The sequence below is a fragment of the Pinus tabuliformis genome, chromosome 2_2, assembly GCF_031772625.1.
Source record: "Pinus tabuliformis cultivar Carrire ecotype Pingquan chromosome 2_2, CPIR1, whole genome shotgun sequence".
Classification (NCBI taxonomy): Eukaryota; Viridiplantae; Streptophyta; class Pinopsida; order Pinales; family Pinaceae; genus Pinus; species Pinus tabuliformis.
The window spans coordinates 272,781,429-272,791,878 of NC_142300.1; positions in this window are offsets into that span (position 1 = coordinate 272,781,429).

The window sequence follows — 10,450 nt, forward strand, 5'->3', positions numbered from 1 at the left end:
AGAAAGTATCAAACTATTATGGAAGCCACCTATGTCGTGATGTATGATCAAGGTCTACCGAAGTTTCTGTGGAGAGAAGCTACTAACACCGTTGTATATATTCAAAATAGTAGCCCTCATCAAACCTTGGATTTCAAAACACTTGAAGAAGTCTTCACTGGTAAGAAACCTGATGTTTCTCATTTTAGAATATTTGGTTGTCCTGTGTATTTTCATGTGCCTAAAGAGAAAAGGAACAAGTTGGAAGCTTCTGGGAAGAAAGGTGTATTCGTTGGATACAATGAAAATTCAAAGGCATATAGAATTAATGTAGCTTGTCAATGCGAGCTAGAAGTAAGTAGAGATGTTACTCTTGATGAAGACATTGCCCTTGGGAAAGCCAAAGATCTCCCCATCTCAAGGAAGGATGATGATGCTACTGAAAAACAAGAAGAACCTCTGATGGATGAGCCTATGCCCGATGTTGATGGCCTGATGGATCCTCTTGATCCACCTCCTTGTGATCCCTCTACCTCAAAGAAAATAGCACTATGGCTCTGGGACACTCTTCATGATGCAAAAAAACATTTTGTCGTTAAAGGAACATTTCGAGAAAGTAGGAAGCCTAACAAGTATCAAGGATACTTAGTTTCCATGAGTATTATCATTCAAACTGAACCTTGCACTTTCAAAGAAGTTGTTAAGCACCAAGTATGGAAAGATGCAATCGCTGAGGAGTATGACTCAATCATGAAGAATGATATAGAGGGAGTGTTGTCTAGAGCCAAGGACAAACATGTGATCACTTCAAAATGGATCTACAAAATTAAACATGGAGCTGATGGAAGTGCTAAAAATATTAGGCAAGGTTCATGGCTCGTGGTTTCTCTCAAAAGGAAGGAGTTGACTATGATGAAATATTTGCACCAGTTGCTCGATACACCACTATTCGACCCATAATTGCTCTTACTGCCAATCAAGGATGGAGCCTAGATTAAATGGACGTCAAGACTGCATTTTTGCATGGCTCACTTAAGGAGGAAGTCTACTTGGAACAGCCTCAGGGGTTTGAAGTGCAAGATAGGACACATGTGTCCAGGTTGAAGAAAGCCCTTTATGGGTTAAAGCAAGCCCATAGGGCTTGGTATGAGAGGATTGATAGTTATCTTATGAAGCTGGGATTTACAAGGAGCTATTTGATCCAAACTTATACTTCAAGATTGAAAAGGACATGCCATCGATGATATATTTCTGACTAGTGCAAACCCTCTCATTTATTAATGCAAGAGGGAGATGATTTCCAAATTCAAGATGAAGGACCTAGGACTGATGCATTACTTCCTAGGCTTGGAGGTCTCGCAAAATCCAGGCGAGATTTTCTTTCCTCAAGGGAAATATATTGTGAAGCTATTAGAAAGATGTGGTATGGTGGAATGCAAGTATGTGTCTACTCCAATGGAACTAAATTTCAAGAAGTTATGTGGAAGTGTTGTTGGTCTAGAATTGGAAAATCCTTTTGAATATAGACAACTTGTGGGGGCCCTGATGTTCTTGGTGAACACCCGATTAAACATATGCTTCGTTGTAAATACTTTGAGTCAATTTATGGTTGAGCCTCATCATGTACATTGGATTGTTGCAAAGAATCTTCTAAGATATCTTTGTGGCACTATCAACTATGGACTAAGATATACTGTCAGGAATTTGAGGCTACATGGATATTCTGATGTTGACTGGGCTGGCAGTGTGGTGGATAGAAAAAGCACATCTGGATGTTGTTTTTCTTTAGGATTTGCTGCAATTTCATGGATGAGCTGAAAACAAAAATTTGTTGCACTAAGCACCGCGGAGGTTGAATATATTGCAGCTAGTATGGCCTATTGTGAAGCTATTTGGTTGAAGAAGCTCTTCAGTGAGCTATTTGAGCATGTGTTGGATACCACCATCATTTATTGCGATAATCAAAGTGGGATTCGTCTCTCAGAGAATCTCGTGTTCCACGACCGATCCAAACATATTGATATCAGGTACCACTTTATCCGGGATATGGTACAGCGGGGAGCAATAAGGCTCCATCACATCAAGACGAATGAACAAGTTGTTGACATCCTCACAAAGCCTTTGGGAAAGGCCAAGTTCTTAATCTTCAAAGAGAGACTTGGAGTCATGGAAAGACCCTCTCATGAGGGTCCCGCTTGAGTTGGACATTGAGCTCTGGGAGCTCCTAGGGAATTGGGGTACTTCTTGGAGCTATACAAGCATAGGTTGATGTTGATTTGTGGTAGCAACGGATGTGCTCTAGCCATGAAAATTGGTGGAAAGGCTAAAGCACATGAGATCTCCAAAACCCAAAAATTGTTTGGAGAAATTCTACCCGAATGAGGAGATTAAAATAATTAATATTTTTAATGGAGTCCTAAGTATAAACTTAGGAAAATTAAAATATTAATGTGTATTAATATAATTTTGGGTTAGAAGGTTCCAAGAGACGAGGATCAAGCCAAATCTAATCTTAGTCGTTGATTAGGGACTTAATCTCGGCCGTTGAATCGTCAACAGGAAAAGTATAAGAGGAGGCTTGAGGGTCAGTTGGAGATACACCAAATTGATCAGTCAGTTTGATTTTCTAGAGCGGGGTTTGCTGAGAGAATCGAACTAGTGATCTGTTGCAGTGAGGGGCAATTCGGCATAAGGCCGAGAATACATAGCAGAGAGGCAGAGACAGTGCCAGAGAGACAGTGCAGAGCCTGGAAGGCTGACGCAGAGGCAGTTGGGACTTACGCAGAGGCTGAGGAGGCCAGCGTGGGTGATGCAGAGGGCCAGAGGGCTGACGCAAAGAGCCAAGAGGCTAATGCAGAGGCATCAGTAGTTGCGCAGAGGCTAGCAGAGCTGACGCAGGGCCAAGAGGCAGCGTTGGAGATTTTCGTGGGGCAGACTGGAGCTGAGAGGGTGATGCAGTCCCTAGCAGAGTGACGCAGAGCAGTGGAGAAGCTTGGAGCAGCTTTCGTTGTCCAACTAAGGAGCTGTCGTAGTTGTTGTGGGATCGATCATCCAGTGACTAATTAGCCGGAATATCTGTCTCCGAGGAGAGGTACTTCTGCCAAGGGCATTCTCTGTTGGGTGAGCCATTTCTGGCACCCTAGTTGTATTCAGAAACTACATAATAATAAAACCCTCATATCTGCTGCACCAGTTTTTCCGCATTGGGTTTTTCCGAGGACGATTGTCCAAAAATAACGGTGTCCCTTGTGTGTTTGTCTCAAATTTCAGTTGTTTATTTGTATATGTGTTAAGGTTGCATTTGTGTTTATTTCGATATTTATATTCATAAATAACTTGTTAATGAAAAGAACAAGTAGGAGAAAATAAACTAGATAATGCAGTAGGGATTTCTGATGTGTCAGACTTAGAAATTTCAACATGGTATCGGAGGATTGCAGATCACAGGAGAACTGGAGGCACCAATAGAAATCTGAAATTTGCAGCAGTAGCAGTTGTCCTGAGAGACAGCATTGTTCCATAGCAGAAGCAACAAGAGAAAAAGTGACGCAGAGCCTGCATCATCATTTCAAGCCAGGAGGAGGGTCAGCACAAAGGCAGAGAGGGGCAGATTAGACCTACGCAGTGCCCAGTCATATCTCTCAGCCAGGAAGGATCGACGCTATGGCCAAGAAGAGCAGATTCAGCCTTTGTCGGGATTGCGCAGATCTTGAAAGGCTCAGTTTCTTCAGTTGTCGGGGCTTGGGGAGTTGTGGGCAAATTGTGATTTGAGGAGCTGGTGAGACGTTGTTTTTGTCGAAGCAGAAAAGTGTCTACGGAGACGAAACCAAGGTAGAAGGAGTCGCTACCTTGACAGATTTCTAGCCAGGAAATCCATATCCGAGTTGCAACTATAAGGAGGATTGGAGAGGAGCGGTTCGACAGCTGGCCAAAGGATTTCCAAGAGGGAAATCAGGACTTAGAGGGAGATTTCCGGAAGGGAATTCGAGACTCAGAGGGAGTCCAAAAGAGGAGCTAAAATGGCAGTGAACGGACTGAGAGATCAGGACAGGTTGGACGGGGCTTCCAACTTTGTCATCTGGAAGGCCAGGATCCTAGCATCCCTGGATCGACATCACATCAAGGACTTTTCCTTTAGAACCGTGGCTATCCTAGTTGACCCAGCTCAGTACGAGAAGTATGAGGATGCAATGTCAAGGGCGAAATGCATGATCCTAGACGGGGTCAAAGATCATGTCATACCACATATTGTTGAAAAGAACACAACAAAGAAAATGTGGGACACCCTGGCCACCTTATACCAGGGCTCTTCCGTGCAGTGGAAGATGCTATTGGAGAATCATTTGTGGTCATATTAGATGCAGAAGGGAGAGCAATAAATCCATTCCTTCTTTAGTTGCAGGAGATTCGCAATCAGCTTATTTCCGTGGGGTCTACACCACATCCAGAATTTATGGTCAGGGCTGCCTTGAATGCAGTCTCCAAGGAGTGGTAGACATTTGTCACATCCAGAATTTATGGTCAGGGTTGCCCTGAATGCAGTCTCCAAGGAGTGGGAGACATTTGTCACATCCAAAATTTATGGTCAGGGTTGCCCTGAATGCAGTCTCCAAGGAGTGGGAGACATTTGTCCAAAGTATTTTGGGCAAGGCTACTCTTCCTAGTTGGGAGGAGATGTGGGCAGCTCTTCGCCAGGAAGAGATCAGGAGGATGACTAAGGCAGGGACAACAAGGGAAGAGGAAGAAGAAGGACATCTCCTAGGTGAAGTGCTTCCATTGTGGGGAGTTGAGACATTATGCTTCCCAGTGTCCCAGGTAGAAAAACAAGGGAGAGGCTTCTGATTCAAAGGCAGCTCCAGCTAAGGCGGAGAAAGAGGTCAATCCTGATGACGATTGTGCCATGAGTGCTCATTCACCTCATTCACCTCATTCACCTCTAGAGAAGAGGGGGGGAGACATCGAGTTGTAGTCAAGAGAACTACATACTAGGCGCAAGATCCTTGAGGTGCCCAAACTCTTGGATCATATCCGGCTACGAGAGCACTTAACGACAGTAGCAAGATGACAGGTGTAACGACCTGCGATTCCGCCAATGAACGACTGCGATCGAGCAGAGCGCGACTGCGGGTGGAAGGTCATTCGAACAGCATATGTGCGAGCTCCTTGGGTGTGCGATAGTATGTTATGCGCATATGAGGAGTGGGCAAGCACGTTTATACGCATGGAGTGTGGGATAACCCATGTGGAGGCCGACCTACATTGAATGAGGAGGCCGACTTGAAGATAGGGGCTTTTGCGATGAAGCAAGGGCGTGGGAGAGGTCGGCTGGGCAAGCTACGACCTCCCCCTTCAACGCATATATATTGTAAAGCGTTGGAACTCATTTGGATATCATTCGACCATCAAACATCTTCGCTCATGTAAGGAGAAGGCGCAGAACTACAAGGTGGACGCACAAGAGGTAGAGGCGCAGATTTGGAAGATGCGCCCATTCTTGGGCAAGGCCGCACGGAGTTAGGTGTCATTCTCGGTTTTGGGTGAAGGCGCGGGCAAGAGCGCCTGGTGGTTGGGTGAGGGCGTGCACGGGTGTGTGGCGCCCGACGGACGGTTGAGGCGTGCACGGGTGTGGCGCCCGATTTGTGCGAAGGTGCCCGACGGTGAAACGGAGGAGCGCCCGGTTTGTGCGACGACTTGGCACGGGTTCTTGGGCGACTCGGGTGAGCGCCCGCCCGTCGTGCAAGTGTGCACGGTGTGACTTTTGGTGAAGTGTTGAGATTGTGAACGGAGGTGTGTCTCGGGCAGAGGCGCCCGTGTGTGGCGACTTGGAGGCGCGCCCGAGTTGGGCAAACAACACGATCGTGCAACGAGGTGAACGAAGGGTTGGAGAGTCGTGTGGCGACCGTGCGGAGGCGCCGACGAGCTGAGCAACCGAGTTTGCCGAAGTTGGAAATTTGGCTAAGTATAAATTTGGGGTTTCCCAAGGACTTAGTCTATACTTTGTAAAAGTGGAAAAATTGTATAATATATTGATTCGGGTAGACTCATATTGCAGGGAGTTGCCCTCCCTTTATATTGTTGTGCATTTCTATTGTATAATGTTGTTATGTGAATGTTATGGGCTTTCACTTGTATAAAGGAACACATTAATAATACTTGGTAACGAAAATAAAACTAAGTATGGAATGTTAGGCGTAGTCTACAATCATAAGTATTGGTGAAAAGAAAACGAATGGTAGTGCCGCACCTTGCTATAAGCGGTTGAAAGACTACCGCAGGTGTAGGGGAGTGACAACAGGGGTCGAGTGGAGCAAAGTGTAGTGAAGCAGCAAGGCAATGCTTGGGTGGAGAAATCTGAGGCAGCGCAGTAGAGGTTGCAGCAGTGCGAGAGGCACAGAGGTGTATGCAGCAGCAAAGGGAGCACAGGATAGCAGCAGAGGCAGCGTCAGTTTCACAAGGCTTCCAGACTCACTGGGATGTCAATATTTGGGAGAAGTCAGTTACCTACTTCTCGGTCACTGAGTTACAATGCAGCAGTTAGCAGTGGCAGTGCTAGGGGCAGCATGGGCAGCATATTGCAAGGGAGCTACAGTACAGATGTAGCAGTGCAGTGACAGTGTCAGAGCAGCAGTACAGGAAGCAGCAACGCAGATGATGTGAAGTAGCGGGCCAAGCATCAGCACAGGTACCGGTGCAGAGGATCACTGTGATGTTTCCATGGTGAAGCATTACTAGAGCACATTCCTCGCTAAGAGGGAGTGTTGATTTGTGGTAGCATTGGATGTGCTCTAGCCATGAAAATTGGTGGAAAAGCTAAAGCACATGAGATCTCCAAAACCCTGAAATCATTTGGAGAAATTATGCCCGGATGAGGAGATATTAAAACAATTAATATTTTTAATGGGATCCTAAGCATAAACTTAGGGAAATTAAAATATTAATGTGTATTAATATAATTTTGGGTTAGAAGGTTCCAAGAGACGGGGATCAAACCAAATCTAATCTTAGTCGTTGATTAGGGAATTAACCTCGACCGTTGAATCGTCAACAGGAAAAGTATAAGAGGAGGCTTGAGGGTCAATTAGAGATACACCAAATTGATCACTCAGTTCGATTTTCTTGAGTGGGGTTTGTTGAGGGAATCGAACAAGTGATCTGTTGCAGCGAGGGGCAATTCAGCAAAGAGGGAGAGATAATGCCAGAGAGACAGCACAGAGCCTAAGAAGGCTGACATGGAGTTAGCTGGGGCTTACGCAGAGGCTGAGGAAGCCAGCGTGGGTGACGCTGAGGGCTAGAGGGTTGCGCATAGAGCTAAGAGGCTGATGTAGAGGCATCAGTAGCTGCGCAAAGGCTAGTAAAGCTAACGCAAGGCCGAGAGGCAGCGTTGGAGACTTTCGTGAGGCAGACTGGAGCTGAGAGGGTGACACAGTCCCTAGCAAAGTGACGTAGAGCAGTGGAGAAGCTTGGAGCAGCTTTCGCTGTCCAACTAAGGAGTTGCCATAGTTGTTGTGGGATCAATCATCCGGTGACTAATCAGCCGAAATATCTGTCTCCGAGGAGAGGTACTTCTGTCGAGGGCATTCTCTGTTGGGTGAGCCATTTCTGGCACCCTAGTTGTATTCAAAAACTGCATAATAATAAAACCCTCATATCTGTTGCACCGGTTTTCCCGCATTAGGTTTTTCTGGGGACGATTGTCCAAAAATAACGGTGTCCCTTGTGTGTTTGTCTCAGTTATTTCAGTTGTTGATCTGTATATGTGTTAAGGTTGCATTTGTGTTTATTTCGGTATTTATATTTATAAATAACTTGTTAATCAAAAGAACAAGTAGGAGAAAATAAACCAGATAATGTAGTAGGGATTTCTAACGTGTAAGACTTAGAAATTTCAACAGGTGAGTGGTTCACTAACCACCTTCCCCTGTGGAGGATATACCTTAGCATGATTGAGCAAAGGGTGAGTGGTTCACCTTCCCTATGTAGGACATTATTTGAACACAAGGTGAGTGTTTTACCTTCCCCTATGGAGTACGTTATATGAAAACAGGGTGAGTCGTTCACCTTCCCCTATGGATGCCCCAGCATACATCCTACCTTTGAAGTCTGGGACTCTTGGGAAGTACCTCTCATTTGGCCAATGAGTTGGGAAAAGCAGTTAAGGTTAATTAGTGGTTGCAGGAGGTCAAGTGTCTTGAAAGAGTCTCTAGTCACCAACAAGGCCATTAGGCCTAGTGGTTTGCCCTCTAACCCTCTATGCCTCATCACTGTTTCTTTTGAATTCTGAAGCATGTTAATGACAGCAGTGTACTCAGGGCCTAAATACACCCAAAGTAATCATAAATTCATTAGCAATTCACTTAAGGCATTAAAAATTAATCATGTTTGAATTGATTGCATATAAGTGAAGCTTTGTGGACTGTGGGTGAAATTCAAGATCTGATATGTTTGCTACAGCATCTAAAATCACCTACAGCAGTGATAAAATCACATAGCAGTGGCATAATAATCATCTTGCAAGCATATTTCATCATTGGTAAATCATTGGCAGTAGTTGGGCTTGTATTGTTTGACATATCTCATCATTTCTTGAAAGTTGTCATAATAATTTTGAAGTCTGATATATGGCATATGCTGAATAAAGTCTGATATAAACATAACAGTGGTGTCAAAAGTTGTTGACAGTCATCTAATTTCATTGGGCATTTAATCCTAGCATATTTTGCATCTTGGGCAAGTGTCCTCTTGTGTCATTGGGTGTTTTTCTTACTGCTGCAATCATTGGTCTCTTGGCTGCCATCTCTTGTATTTCATTGAATCTTTGCATCTCATTTGCATTTTTGCACTTTAGCATATCATTGTTTGCATTCTCATTGACAAAACATAAGTGCTCCAAAAAGATAAATGAATTGGTAATTAAGGTTGGGTTATTGCTCTAAAGAAATAATATTGCTCATGAATGCTCTCCTTCTAGCATTATTGTGACAATGAAATTCTTATTTGTCATTACTATCACATTGCTAAAGAAGTGGATAATTGGTTACATTGTTTCTTGTGGATTTACTAACTGTTTGCAAGTGAGCTTCACATCTAAAGTTTATAATCTTGCAAATCAAGTCACTCTTAAAAGCACTTAATTGGTAATCATAATTGTGATAAGAGTAATCTGGAGTAGTCTAATTGTGTCCACAAGGAATTCAATTTTTCTCTTTCACATTGGCATTATACTGTCATAATCTAAATAATCTTAAGAAGTTGCTAATTGTGTTTAAAGATCATCACCATTTAATTAGCATTGTTGAAAGAAGCATTGGATTTATTTTCATTTCATGAGCAATTGTCTATTGTGATCTTGATAACATTTTCTGGTGCCATCTATGTCTTATTGAGCACTTTCTTTTGGTGAAGATTGTCATTATACATTGTTAAGTATTTCACTATTCTAAATTGAATATCATTGTAATTTGTCTCTAAGTACTTAAGACCCTTAACAACTTCACCTAAAGATAATCACTCATATTTTGCACTTGCAATCTAGGATTAGCCTTGCACTAATCAATTTAGTAATTTACCTCCAAGCATAATCTTGGTTGATAGAAAGATAGGACCACCTATCTCACCCAGCTTCTGAAGCCTAGACCCTCTTTTTGTGGTTAACACGGCGACCTTGCAATCGTATTAGAACTCCAGGGGAGGTATCGTTAATATAGTCTTTGTTATCTTCCCCCGGGTTTCTCTCTCCTACACTAGAGACTAGCTTCAAAATAGTTGAGAGGAAGGATTCATTTAGATAGGCATCTAATTTAAAATAAACCAAGATCTTGCATTTCACTTAGTTTTAGGTGTCACATTTCATATAGGATAGTGAAGCATCCTAAAGCAACAATTGTTCATTTAGTGGCTTGGTAGATAATTCACATAAAGCAAGTATTTTGACTCCATTTAAGGCACTAGTCTTTCAAAGTAATCTAATCAAATCACTAAACTTGCTAAATTAACCAAGTTGCTAGATCATTCAGTTGTGTCTCCTAGACTTGTCTATTGCCGAAGGGTCTTTCATCCTCACATTTCATATGGACTAACCCCCATAGCCTGTTGTAGGGAGATAGCTAGAACGGAGAGGGCGGGGATTGGAGTTAAAACCCCCGCCTTGAGTGTTGTCACATCTTGCCTGTACCATTTGGGCAACAACATTTTCTGGCGTCATTGTCGGGGATAGAGTTTTTTTTGTCACTAGTTTTTACGACATCTTCTCATCATATCATCATTCTCATTCTTCATCTTTTCATTAACTCGTCAAGCAGCACATTTCTTTTCACTTTGACATCTCACCAATCTTCTCATCACCTTGTTCACCATCACTTTTCTATTTGCACCTTTAGCACTTGGACGTTCGAGTTAGTTTCCTGTTTGGGTGGTGACTCCACTTACTCCTCCATTCACAAGAGCTTATACTAGAAGAAATCCTGGTAGCTTG